We start from the raw sequence: 12,910 nt of genomic DNA, 5'->3' as shown, positions 1-12,910 counted from the left end.
ATATAGGTATATATCCTGACCAGCTTTCTTATAGGAAGTGTACTGAAGTGCTTCAAATTGCTTGCTTCAAATTTACCACTAATTATCATTTACTGACATTACAAGATCTTTCAGCAAGTGCCGTATTCTATGACAAAATACACAATGGATAGATACTAAAAGGCTAAACTTCCAGATTAAGTTAACAAGAAAATTTGTAGAAATTCTTAGACTGTCAAAGGTAGTAAGGTTCCCGACAAGTCTCAAACGGAAACGCCTTAAAGGTCGTAATTGCAAGGGCCGAAAGCCCAGTATAACCAAGTAATATATAAATATACAACCAAGTATACGTATAGTATGTTTATGGAGTTTTAACCATCTTTACAAAAGCGAACCGATTCAGCGGCCTGCCTTTAAAATGAATAATAACTGCAAAAAATCCTCAAGCTGTTCTTTGAAACTTGAACATCCGCAACTATGAATGTACCATTATCATATATCTTCATGCTACGTTTCGTATCTTCGTAGCTCACCTTGCCATCTAAGCTCTTCAGATGTGCTCAAAGACTGGCTGGTAAGTGTTGCTTTGTGTTTTCCGTCATTACTAGAACCTTTCAAATAGCCCAGTAGTGTTTATTTGCCTTTTCTGCTTTAGCAGTCTTGCACTGATAATAGAATCACTATGATAATTGCTTCTGGGAGATATTTCTGCGAGCCACAGTTTACCTCTGTTTATCCCGCATTCTAAGTATCTCCATACTCCGACTGATCACTGAACCTTCGGAAGTCGGCCCGATGTGTTTCTGTAAACACTGTCAGTTGATTATGCATCAAACCTCTCGCCCTTAGAGCGCGTTACGCTTTCTCAGTAAATGTGCTAGCTACCGAGCAATGCGTATATACAAAGAGGACAATTCCTTACTTCAAACGTTAATCAAAATTATTTTTTCTACGAGTGCCCCCCCCCCCGCCGCTGTTCTTCAATAAGCTCGACATACCTTTAGTGCAGAGGCGTTACTTGCGAAACTTGTAACGTATGGAACGGGCTAGCAAAAGCTCAGTGAAGTATGCGTGTGATCCACGCTCTGCGAAACTCATTAAAATTAATAAGGGAAAAAATGTTTACCTAGTGTACTACGGTAACATTTTCCATTGCAAGCACAAAAATATTGTCATTGTGGGGAAAAATGCTAATGGGCTGTTTTGTTGAGGAGCTAATATACTGGATGTGCCTGCTAGGAAACGATGCCTTTAGCAAGTGCGCTTCGACCTGCATGAGATTTATCATCTCCGATTTTTTCTGATGTAATAGTCGTATCACAAAACGTTTGTGTTGTAATTAAAGTTGATCCTGCAAAAGGATAGCGTCTTTAAGGGACACAATTGCAGCACGGACATGATGACCCAGTGCTCAAAGCGGATCATTAAAGCGCGGTTGTTTTTCATTGTAGGGTGCCGCTCTCACCTCGTAAAATACGCGTCAATATAATGGTGCGCTTATGGAGTCATGCTTCGGTGCGTACGTGGTATCAATAAAGCCTCATGACGACGCCATGAAGTGGCCAGAGTTGGTTTCTGCAAATTGGTAAGCCGCAGAAGCTCGACAACTTGGATCCGAAGTTTGGATCGAATGATTAATTTTAATCACTGGTTAACGTGAATATCTAATTCCAATTAAAAAGCAATTAGCTTCGTGTAAGCGACATGAAAGGATGACATACAGGCTAGTTTTCGAAGAGTTCTACGCCCCTTTTCATACCAGCAGTAGCTATTTTATACCCACAAAGTGAACACAAATGTGTATTGCCTATGTACCTCCGTGATCACAAATTGAACATGTGCCTCGCAGCTACATTACGCACTAATGTGATGGCTATATTATAAGGTTGACTTGAAACGTTTTCAATGTGAGAAACGCCGTTCGTTCTCGAATAGTCGGATTATCTAGCCGTTGCCGGTTACTACAGCGGGTCTGAAACAGATTAGCACGATCCGAAACTATATACATCTTCGTGCGTATCTATATACTTAACTTTCCATCAGTAATTTCGTTTCTGCTTTGCACCGCGGTGAGTAGAGTTAACCGCGCTGCTTTTGAAACACAACATCCTTCTGCTAGGAAAAATTCTAATTGGCGAACACAGGCAATTTGTAGAGTCATTGTTTCCCGTTAAAGTCGCGTCTGTGTACCTCGCTACTTTGAACTGGAGACAAGGATATCTGAGTCGCGCTTGCTGTAGCCATTTGGATTTCGGACATTTTAGCACTATATAGTCGTAATTTTAATCGCTTTCTTGAATCGGTAAACTATAGCCACTTTGATTTTGCCTGCCGAAAATTATTTGTCAAATCCCCTTAGGTATATACCTACAATAATAACGATACTACTAACGTTTGTTCACCCGAACGAATGGTGATGAGATGCGACGTCGCTTCTTCACGGCAAATGCACGCTCAAACAGATACTAGGTCGCAGATACCTTGAAGTCACAACAGCAAGTTCACTCAATACAAATAACACGTATATATTATTTCATCGATGAGCCTGATTTTCCTTGTGACAATCAATTTCCGCTTATTTCTTACCGATCTAGGTATAGACTCTGAGGCTTTGGCGTACGACAAGGGTAAACTGCCTTTGTGTTTGCCTGCTTTCTGATTTCTTTTTTTATATTTTTGTGGATCTGTACTATGAATCATAAACGGATCGTATTGCTTACTCCTGGTAGTCGTATCTCGAAAAGGATGATGACGCCAATGATATGGAGAGTGCGAGCGGGACCGATGATGACTGACCGACAGGCACTGCTACGACGGGGAGAATTAAAGAACAAGATGAAAAAGAAAAGGGAGGAAACCACTTCCATCAGCAGCAGTATCACCTCCTCCGTCTGCTATCCGTTGTCTGTTTTAGTCGCAAAAACCTTCATTGCTGCAGCCTGTTCGTCACCCTGCCAGTACTATCAGATCTGCACACTGTCGCTTCGTGCGTTTAGCGTCGCCTATACTTACGGCTAGTACTATTTGTCGCGCTGTCTTCGGAGTGGTTCATATATTCCGTTCTCTGTACTTCCCATTGTCCCTATTTCGCCAGCGAGCTAAACTAAGCTAGTTACAGCCACAGAGGGATAGGACAGGCGAGTCGCGCCTTGCTGCTGAGTTAGCACTATGACGTTTGTAATAGTAGAAGTAGTAACAGTAGGCGTGAAAGCATTGATGATGCCCATGACGACGGATAGCGATCGTCTTTCGTGCGTGATTCTCCGACAAAGAAGGAGAAATCGTGAGAGCGGATGCCGCAAACGGCTAAACAAACGTTATGCAGCGCCCTCTGGTGCCATACTTTATGTCAGCATTTACATTGACAACAGGCATCCATGTTACTAAATGTCTACATTATTGCGTTAGCGGCTACGACAACTACTATAGCTGCTACTGGAGCTGTCGCTGGGGGAGGTGTAGAACGCCCGCGGTGATGTTGACATGGCCGTTGCTGCCGCTGCTGCTGTTCGAGGACAGCTTGGCAAGATGAAGGCGGTGGCGGCGGCGGCGGCGTCGGCGGCGGCTGTGATGTAGGCGGTAGCTGTGATATCATCAAGTAGCCGCTTATCAATGGCGCGTTTTTTCACGGTTTTATGTTTGTCGACGACATTTCCATCGTGAAGGTACAGCCGGCTCCGGCAATAGAGGTCGTGGCAACGACAGCGTCAATTTCGCCGCCTGTCAACGACATCAACAGCGCTCTGTTGTTTGACAATTTAACAAGAGACATTGTCTCCACGGCGATATGGCCAGTATCAATGACAACATCCACCACGGCCACGTTGACCACGCACCTTTACCTTCATGGAATCGGCTCTCTGATGGAATTTCCAAAGGAACAGATGGTAGCGAGCAGTGATAGCGACATCGGCGCTTACATTCGGTTTTACACTCGGACAGTTCTACGAAGGCTACTTCTGACGCGTATTCAACGAATCCAATGCAACACTACGTTGCACGAATACACCTATATAGACACACAAAAACGTCCGTCATATGATATTGCCTGTCCCTTATTTTCCTATGTGTCTCATTTTGTCAATTCATCTGGGAGCTGATCAAAAGTTCGTTGAGCCGTTTGATTACGTAAGATATCATCAACATTGCTGCAGGTTGCCTAAAATAGTTGTTTTCTCAGAAACATCCAAAAAAAGCTCTATACTATTATTTACTACTGTTTATTAAACCCCACTTTTTCCCACTCTAATCAGAAAGGTGGACTTCTCAAATAGTGACTGAAGGTACGGTGATTTGGGTATCACCCAGTAACTAATGATGCCTCTAAAAAATCGTCATACCACATCCTCTTACGTTAATTTGCTATTAATCAGGAATAGATACATGAATATATATATAATAATATTTATACATATATATAAAGTCCGTGCTTTTTTAGGTATGGTACTCTAGCTCTACGAAGCTTTTAATGTGTGTTGCACACTGCGCTAACATTGGTCGCCTGCTGTTCAAAATGATAAACATCTATTTTCAATAAACCTAGAAACAACGTAGTGTTTACATTTACTAAATATTTGGTCTCAATTGAATGGCATGGCGAAAAATAGATTAACTAACTTTATAAAGAAGTTAATACTAACCTCAAATTACCTCAAAAAAATATATATACATATATACAGTTTTATTTTATTTGTGTCACGTTTTCTAGAAATAAAAAAGTTGAATATTTTATTAATAAGGAACTGAACTTGAGCATTTGAGTGCTTGTCTCGTAGTTGATCAGTTCTATTAGCTGCTTAGGTGTTGCATTCATTTTTCCGGCGTACTTGTTGCTTGATGGTGGACAAGTATATTAACACTACAACATTTCTCGTGACTCTGATAGTGATAAACTATTTTTTATGTTGTTTTTACCTTAAGTTTGACCAGTCCCCTGCACCTACGATCAAGCCACGTTCACAACATGAAAAGATCTCGTACTTCATTAATTTCCGTCTGTCCTTATATAAAAATTCATTTCACTCGCTCACGCTATCCGGCGGTGTGCCTATATCCAGTGGCCAATCTTACCGGATATCCTGTAGGTAGGCATACATGTACTACGCGATTAGTTCTGCACAACCCTATCCTGGCTCAAGCTTGAGCAACAGCTTCTGGGACGTGAGGAGACACCGGCGTGCGTCGCATGGAAGAGTTATCTTTCCGAAAATCCGCCTCCACCAGCGAAGCCGTGCATGATTTTCGTTCTTAACTTGGATGCCGGCCGACCTTGCTCTTGAACTGACCGCGACTCTGGCGGCTATTTTGCCACCAAGAAAACCCGGACTTAACGAAAACCGCTCATTGATTGACGTCGCTACTTCCGGAGCATGAATCCGGAGGCACGTCCGCAATTGAGGCATTTGTCACAGGAGCAAATTCGAGCGACGAGCGTGATACACAGTCGTCAGTCTGCTCGGTCTATTGCGGAAGGACCGGCCAAACACCACGCGGTCTAGAATAATACAGCGTAGCTTCTCGTAGCAAGAATCATATATGGTGATCACCAAAACCCAATGCGGGCTCCTCAGCTTTGCGTTACGCACAACTCAGGACTGACACCGTAACCTCGCCTTATTTTGCCTTTTTGAATGAGGAATGTCGCTCCTTTAGCGACTTTAAAAGTATCAACTGGCTTTTATTAGTTGTCAGTGGATGAGAACGACTTAGCACGCACTGAGTCATCGCGCCTGGTTTATTGTTCACATCACAGATCTAACGTGTTTTGGCTGGCGATTGGCCGCACCTTATACCCGTCGTGCAGCATGTTACGCCAGCCGTCCCGGATAAACGCACAAAATCGTGTGAGCTGCCGGAGCGAAATCTGCAAACGTAATCGGCTTCGTTCTTTTAAATTGCACAGGAAGGTCACATAGTGGTATGTGAATTTGGCTCATCCCAGAGAGCGCGCTTGACCTCCTCCCTTTTTTTACCTACTGGAAAAACTCTTTCGGCATGTCGATCCTATCTCGGAAAAAATGCTTGTTAAATTTCTGTCTAGGAACTCTCCAACGGTCCATCATCCTATGGCTAGGCCACGAAGATACGGCCTCCTTGACGAGGACACGTTGTATCATTTGTTTTGATGAACATTGTCAGCCTGTAGTTAAGTGCGTTATCTCTTCCAACTATATATATTTGAAAATAAAAAAAAGTACTACTATGTACAACATACAGGCTAAGCTGGACGATGGTGCTCCGTGGATAACTCATTTGATGGAGGATGCTCATGGCAATTTTGACATGACGGTAGCTCCATTTGAGAGAGTTTAGTGGTTTATGAAACGTCTGTGTTAGTTGTTAGTTTCAACTATTAGTCTAGATGGCGCAAACTTGCTTTTCTTTTATAACAAGATCCATACTGTGTCACATGGTGAATTGCACCTTTATATTTTTGGTTAGCAGCTTCTAAAAGTTGCACCCTGAATATCCGTGTAATTATAATTTATAAAGATCTCCGCCCCGATATTGCCGTAGGTGCTTGCGGATCATCCGTAACATAGATTCTGCCTCAGACCTCTGAAAATTTCAGAGTTACTGATTATTGCTCTCAGAGGATTGTTTTTGGCGCTTAATATGATGGCGTGTTGCTATGACAGGCTACATAAAGGACAAATTCTATAATGGCATCTGCATCATTTGCACCAATTTAATATGGCTGGGTATGAGCAACTAATCCTCAGAGGTTTATTGCTCTTTGTCGATAAAGAGGACTCATTCCAGAAGGTGGGTGGAAGCAGCTAGACGACTGCAGCATCAATGTAATTCGTATTCGGAAAGGCGGAAAGCACTTAGACGAAAGCTGAGATAACTAAAATCTGGCGTAGTCTTTCTTTTATCAGTGGAAATCGATTAGAAAAAATACCACCACATTTGAAATAAACCTTACAAGAATGACAAACAAACCATTTCTAGGGCAGCAAAAAACATCGGACTTCAAAAACTATATCAAATATTTACAATGAAATCTCGCGGACCTTCGAATCTGCAAATGACGGGAGCCTAAGAGTTAGCGGAAGTTGAGAACTTTTAATTTGATTCCGCATTATGAAAGAACACTTTATCGATAAGTGCCGCAATTTCCTACTTTATCGGGAAAACTGACTTTGGTGTTCTACCCAGACCAACGTTTGAATATTTAGATTTATTTGAATTTAACCACATTCGTTGTATGTGTATCATTCCCTTCCAAACGTATTACTTCAAACTCTTGCCAATTATCAAACTTAATCCAGCTCATAAAGTAACAATTTTCCCAGGATTTTGATAAGTTTTTGCTTTTTGCCTCAGTCTGTATACTTACATATGATCTACTGTGTTTCTCATCCTGCGGCCTGCTGTCTAATAATCATTTCATGTCATGATAATACCTGTAGGCGATAGTATATCACAAGTTTTTTTTTTTGCAGAAGATACTGCTCACCGCGTTCTACAAATCGATTTCGCTTAGTCCTTTTTTATTTGAATGATTCATTTTTCGCAGTGTTCTGATGCCATGGTAAGAGTCTGTTGCTAGTAGAGGGCAAACTGTTTCCAAGACGACAATAGTACAGTACAGCCTGTCGCATATCATGAAGCCTAAATGCAGCCGACTTACCACGCAGCCCTCAGGCGTATATAACAAATCTAAAACCTGCATTAACCGAGATTAATAATTCAAAACGAATTATATATAACTAGCACGTTTAAAACTTATGAATCGTGCAATATTTCGTGCATAACAAGTATACAAATAAAAAAAGAACAGGTTACGGTAACAAATGACTTATGTTGTCCAAAAGAATTTCGTCTCTTGTTATATTTACAGTTCTTTTTTTAATTAAGCGTTTTCAAGAAATTGGTATTCATGGTAAAACAGTGCACAGTTGACATTGCTCCTTGCCATAACGATGGCAAAACGGCCCCCTCTCCTTTCTTATATTGTGAAGGACAGATTTTGGTAGAGTTGAACGTTTAAAAATGATAGGTCCTAATAATAATAAATAGAATCGGTGTAGAAGCATTATTGTTAGCAATCTGGTTAGAAGGGATCCGGTAAAGTCAAAAAGTTTGAGTCTTGTATGTCCAGGAATAGTCTGTGATAACTCGTCCACGATACAAGCAATACAGAACTGATTAACATTAGAGGTTTATGTGGTCCGGCGTCTTACAATACATAATGCCAATGAAACATAAGCAGGCAATACGTTTGCGGTCATACACAGCGGCTCATCTAGAGTTACTGGTATTACGGAACCTTGTGCGCATATCGCGCGTTTAGTTCTGCCATAACGTTTGACACTATCATTCGTAAGTATATAATCTACGTCCATGAGGGTTCCAAATTCGTCGTAGCTAGCCTTCCCAAAGCGAAATCTGGAAGAGTAACGCAAAGTAAGGCTAGGGATCGTATAATTCCAGTTGTGCTGGCATGTAGGTTTTGTCCTACTCCAGTTAGCGCGTCACTTTGCGCAGTAGTTTTCGATCATCGAACCAATAAATTCTATCAATTTGCAACATTATACAACTGAGTATGCCAATTTTCTTATAATAGAATGCTAGCGAGTTCGCTAGAAAGGATTTTTTTCAAGAACCACGGTGCCGCCCTGATTTGATGTCCTAATGATTATGTGCATGGTTGACGTAGGCCTTATTTCTGCTAGCATGCAATATGCACAGCTTCAGCTGCCTATCGCCAGGTGACAGATTCGACGATAGCCTACCCGAATGGACAACTTAGAATCCTGAAGAGTTTCGACACCTCGAGACTTGAAAAAATGGTCAAGTTAAATCTAAAAGGTTCCAATTCCCAAGTTTACAATACACTGTAGCAGAAGTCCTGCAGATAACTTGTAGGTAGTTCCGATAGTAATGTCTGGGCTTTTCCTCTGTTTAACGGTGCTTTATATACTTTTTTATCGATTGCGATTGGCTTCAATGAGGCTAATTGGTGCGTCAGATCTTTTTAAAAACTCTTCTTTTCCTTTTTGAAACCGATCCAAGTCCTCTTAATGGCAAAATGCACCAATGTTAAACCTAGTGCGTTCCGTCGTTAATCCTGTAAAAAGAACTATTCCAAATCCATATATCTACCAAGTATTCTTCAGGCCTAAATAAGAGTAAACCTGTCATAGCTGTTACATGCATATATGCTAATATGGAAATTAGACCGTAGCACTCGATACATGAGAAACACTGAGAATTCTCTTAAGCGCTTCTAAAGTGCTTACTTATTTAAAACTCAACTTAGATTAAACAAATCGGTACTTCTAGAAACTACTCGACATTTCTTTAACCCCTAAAATGCTTGTTGGTCTGTAAAAATTTAATCTTCTAAGCTTGTCGGTGCTGCTGATGCGTTACTTCGAAATACGTGCGAATAGATAATTCAAGCTTTCTATTAATGAGTCGAACTTTTCGAAAGCTAGCTCTGTTTAGTTACCAATGATCTACATGCAACATTACGGAAGGTTTAACATATGCAAGGAAACAACTCGCATTACAATTTAGATATTATCCTCTAACTCAGTGTACAAAAAGTATCTTTAGATATGACATTGTAGGAGTACTAAAGCTGAAAATATCGCATAGGCGTTCAAGTATACGCCCAAATTTTTTCGTAATACAAATAAGGACAAATGTAGGCTTCTAGAATAGAAAAGACAGAATTTTTTAGTACCCGTAGTAGTTTCTCCTGATCAGTTCACTGATGTGCCAAGTAATAACCTACTGTGACTTTACACAAATGACAGCTTTAGCAGGCATCGGTGTCCCTGATCTATTATGTGTGTGAAACGATGATAGTTGATCTAAAGTGCTTGGTGTACTGGAAACTGCTATAAAATTAGGATTCAGGACTTCCAAATTGCTAAGTTATACATCTTCGAACCCCTAGTGTGCGGAAGCGCTGCCTGAATTTAAAGAGTTACGTGGGTCGGGTTGAGGCGGTAGTGGGGCAGGTCTTGTCATGTGACACTGCCGGCTATGGCTGCTGGGTCGACGCCTATTGTTGCTCATGTAGCGTTTTGAGCGCCATTAATGAACTAGCGCACATTGTAGAACAGGAATTCTGACGCCGCGCCAATGCGCTACTGGGTATTGATGTGGCTAAGTACACATTCCACCTATGACCAGAAAGCGTACACTTTATTACATTTCTTCCTGCGAGCAATACGCCTATTGTCGGTTCATTTTGTTGTCTTCAAACCTGTTCCACATGCAATTCTTCGCCGTCAGGAAAAAGTTCTTCTCCAGGGAAAATGAGAAATATTACGGACAATAAGTCACAACGTTGATGTCTATGTGAACATATATCATAACGACCACTGTCACTTTATTTAACATTCTATTATTAAGCGTAGCTAGACGGTATCGATACATTTACCTAAGGTATTTTTCTTCCAACAATGAACCCCACCTTTCCGGAGAATGCTAATATACTGAGATTTTTCAACACAATCTGCCTCTGGTTTTTGCGCACTCTAGTAAAATGCGACATTTAAATGATGCGTACGATTTTCAATGGAGAGAGATGTGTCGGTCGGGTTTTTAAGTGTTCCTTTTGGAGACAATTTCCCACACTAAAACTGTTTGTCCAGCGTATCCAGTCTTTACTCCCTTTTTGTTGTTACACTTTTCTAGGCGGTAGCAGGCCGGAGTGTTGCATCTTATATAGCAACTCAATCAGTGAATATATAGGTGTGTATGGTAACGACGCGAAATCGGTGTAGCATAGACGTAAGATGCGCTGTTCTAGATATGTGGTTACTACATCATAGCCATGCGCTCAAAGTAGTACAAAGTATACTTGGTAAAACTTCGATTTCGCTGTATAGCTATGTAAGAACCGTGAGAATAACTGTTGTATGTTTCGAGATAACGACCACTGAGCGACATAACGAACATAAACATGAGCCGTTAGTGTTTCGCTTCGTTTAGAATTTTTACCAAAACATTCAGACTCACCGCATAGCGCCCAACGTGCAAGGCGTTTAAACACGTGCAGAAGACCGCTTTGCTTCCAGCGGCTGCTCACGATAAGAGCATATGTCACAAAGTAGTTCATAAGCTGCGAAGGGATTATTTGTAATACTCAGCCGTCGACGAAATATCGCGAATTGGATATCGCTGCTTGAACAATAAAATCTGAGATCATCTGCTCAAGCGAAGTGATCATCAGTGACGCTGAACTATTTAGAAAACAATTGTTTTCATTTACTAAAATTGTTCTTGTGTAGCAGTAATCAAGAACTAGAGATAATATCCGGCTGCAGATCTTCCCGTTTATCTTAGAGGACCCTGAAACTGATCTAAAGAATACTGCGAAGGATGCCGCAAAAACTACCTTATGCCGGATATTGATATTTACGTCGTTCGGCACATCGCAGGGTTTGGTCCCTCGCTGTTAAGTCACAAGAATTTGTCCATGATTTCTCGTAGACGAAAATTACGGAAATCCATTTCAGCTTTGACAATGAGCTTGTCGATTCATTTAGCCACTGCCATTTGGTCGATAAGAATAACTTCAAGGAGAAACTACTGCGACATAGTCGACCGTCCAGACTGGGCGAAACAGAGTAAATCTTTGAGTAACGAACATAGCCCCTGAAAGTACTCCAAATTTCGAGTGTTTGCCCGGACTATCCTTTACCCACCACAGTAAGCATCTATATTGATTACGCTATCTTAGAGCAAATACATGAGAAGACCCTTGTATGGTTAAACGTGACTCACGCTATCGATACGCCGATTTACGACAACTATGGGAATAAATTGAAACCGGTTTAGCAATGTACCGTATGTTTATATTCTAAAGTTGTCGATTCAAGTGGGAAATGCTTAAATGAAACTTACCTTTACAAAACCGCGAATATTCCAACTGCTTTCAACTACTATTCGTAGAAATGAAAACGTCATTTTTATTATTCATTATATTTATCATTATTTGACAAAACCTCACAGTGTAAACATAACCAGATGATTTGGGTTTATATTAAAAATTTGAAAACTGGTCCTTTTTGTGACATTGATTACAAAAATTGAAATAATACTTCGAAACTGTTGATGAATCCTTAAAAAACGCTTTCTCTCTGTTCTGAACAAAATCACCCTCTGTCAACCTATCACGGTAAGTAAAGAACAACAAAAAAAAAAAGGGGTATGAGAAGACACTGACTGTTCCGGCACCAGCATCGCGCATCGTATATGCCAAGTTCTTCTGTAACTAATTACACTTCCAACTGCTAGCAATAATTCATATAAGCGGTTGCCTGTCTTAACAAAATCAAATGTCGAACCTAACTACATTGAAGGCCCTTTTGCCTAACTAGATTGAGCTAGTAGTAAGCGAGTAACTGATATTTATAAAATATTCCAAAAGTAACACTACCACATTTACCGGAAGCTAGCACAAGCCAAAAGAAATGGTGTCGATTTTCTCAATAAAAATTGATTAAATAAAACGGTTATATTTTTAGGTTCTTAAGAAAAACGGAGCTTAGGATGTTCACCGTTTCTCGTTTGCTATATATTATCCGATAATTTTTTTTTACCAAACGCACAATCCGTTTAGTATCTATTTGGCACATCTTTAAATAGATCGAGAAACTATTCACTTACGTAGCAGTAGATGCTTTATGTTTCTACATACGTGAACTGCGCGACGCTCCGGCGGCAACCTTCTTAAGGATCTTGAACCAATTCAAGATAACTATCAAATGGTCTTGCGTTAGGTACACAGTATATTGATACCGTCTACGTTACAGTATCGCACCGTACAAACGTTTTCATCCTAAAATTATGTACTTAATGAGCAAATATATTAAGTTTCGTGGTTTCAAACGACCAAAAAAAACGCTAACATTCAAAAGCCGTGCATACACTGAGTACCCGTAAATACGGAGTTAACATATAT

At 40.7% G+C, this 12,910-nt stretch overlaps 2 protein-coding genes across 14 annotated transcripts in view; one reads left to right on the top strand and one right to left on the bottom strand.

Annotated features, from left to right (window-relative positions):
• The window catches only part of LOC111260339 (pregnancy zone protein), a 34,246-nt gene extending 31,677 nt beyond the window's left edge, over positions 1-2,569 (bottom strand). For 4 of the 12 annotated variants that reach the window (XM_086968276.1, XM_022833011.1, XM_022833013.2 and 1 more), the window contains exon 1: positions 2,372-2,565. The gene's annotated coding sequence lies outside the window, so the exon portion shown is untranslated. Of the gene's footprint in view, positions 1-2,371 lie in introns of all 12 variants that reach the window. The other 8 variants (XM_022833003.2, XM_022833005.2, XM_022833004.2 and 5 more) reach the window with 5 other exon arrangements.
• Positions 1-12,910, top strand: part of LOC111260323 (uncharacterized) — a 129,478-nt gene that overhangs the window by 34,188 nt on the left and 82,380 nt on the right. The window lies entirely within an intron of this gene.

This window comes from Varroa jacobsoni, unplaced genomic scaffold, assembly GCF_002532875.2.
Source record: "Varroa jacobsoni isolate VJ856 unplaced genomic scaffold, vjacob_1.0 scaffold_429, whole genome shotgun sequence".
NCBI lineage: Eukaryota > Metazoa > Arthropoda > Arachnida > Mesostigmata > Varroidae > Varroa > Varroa jacobsoni.
Note: the sequence above shows the minus strand (reverse complement) of the source record. Positions and strands in the feature narration are given on the sequence as shown.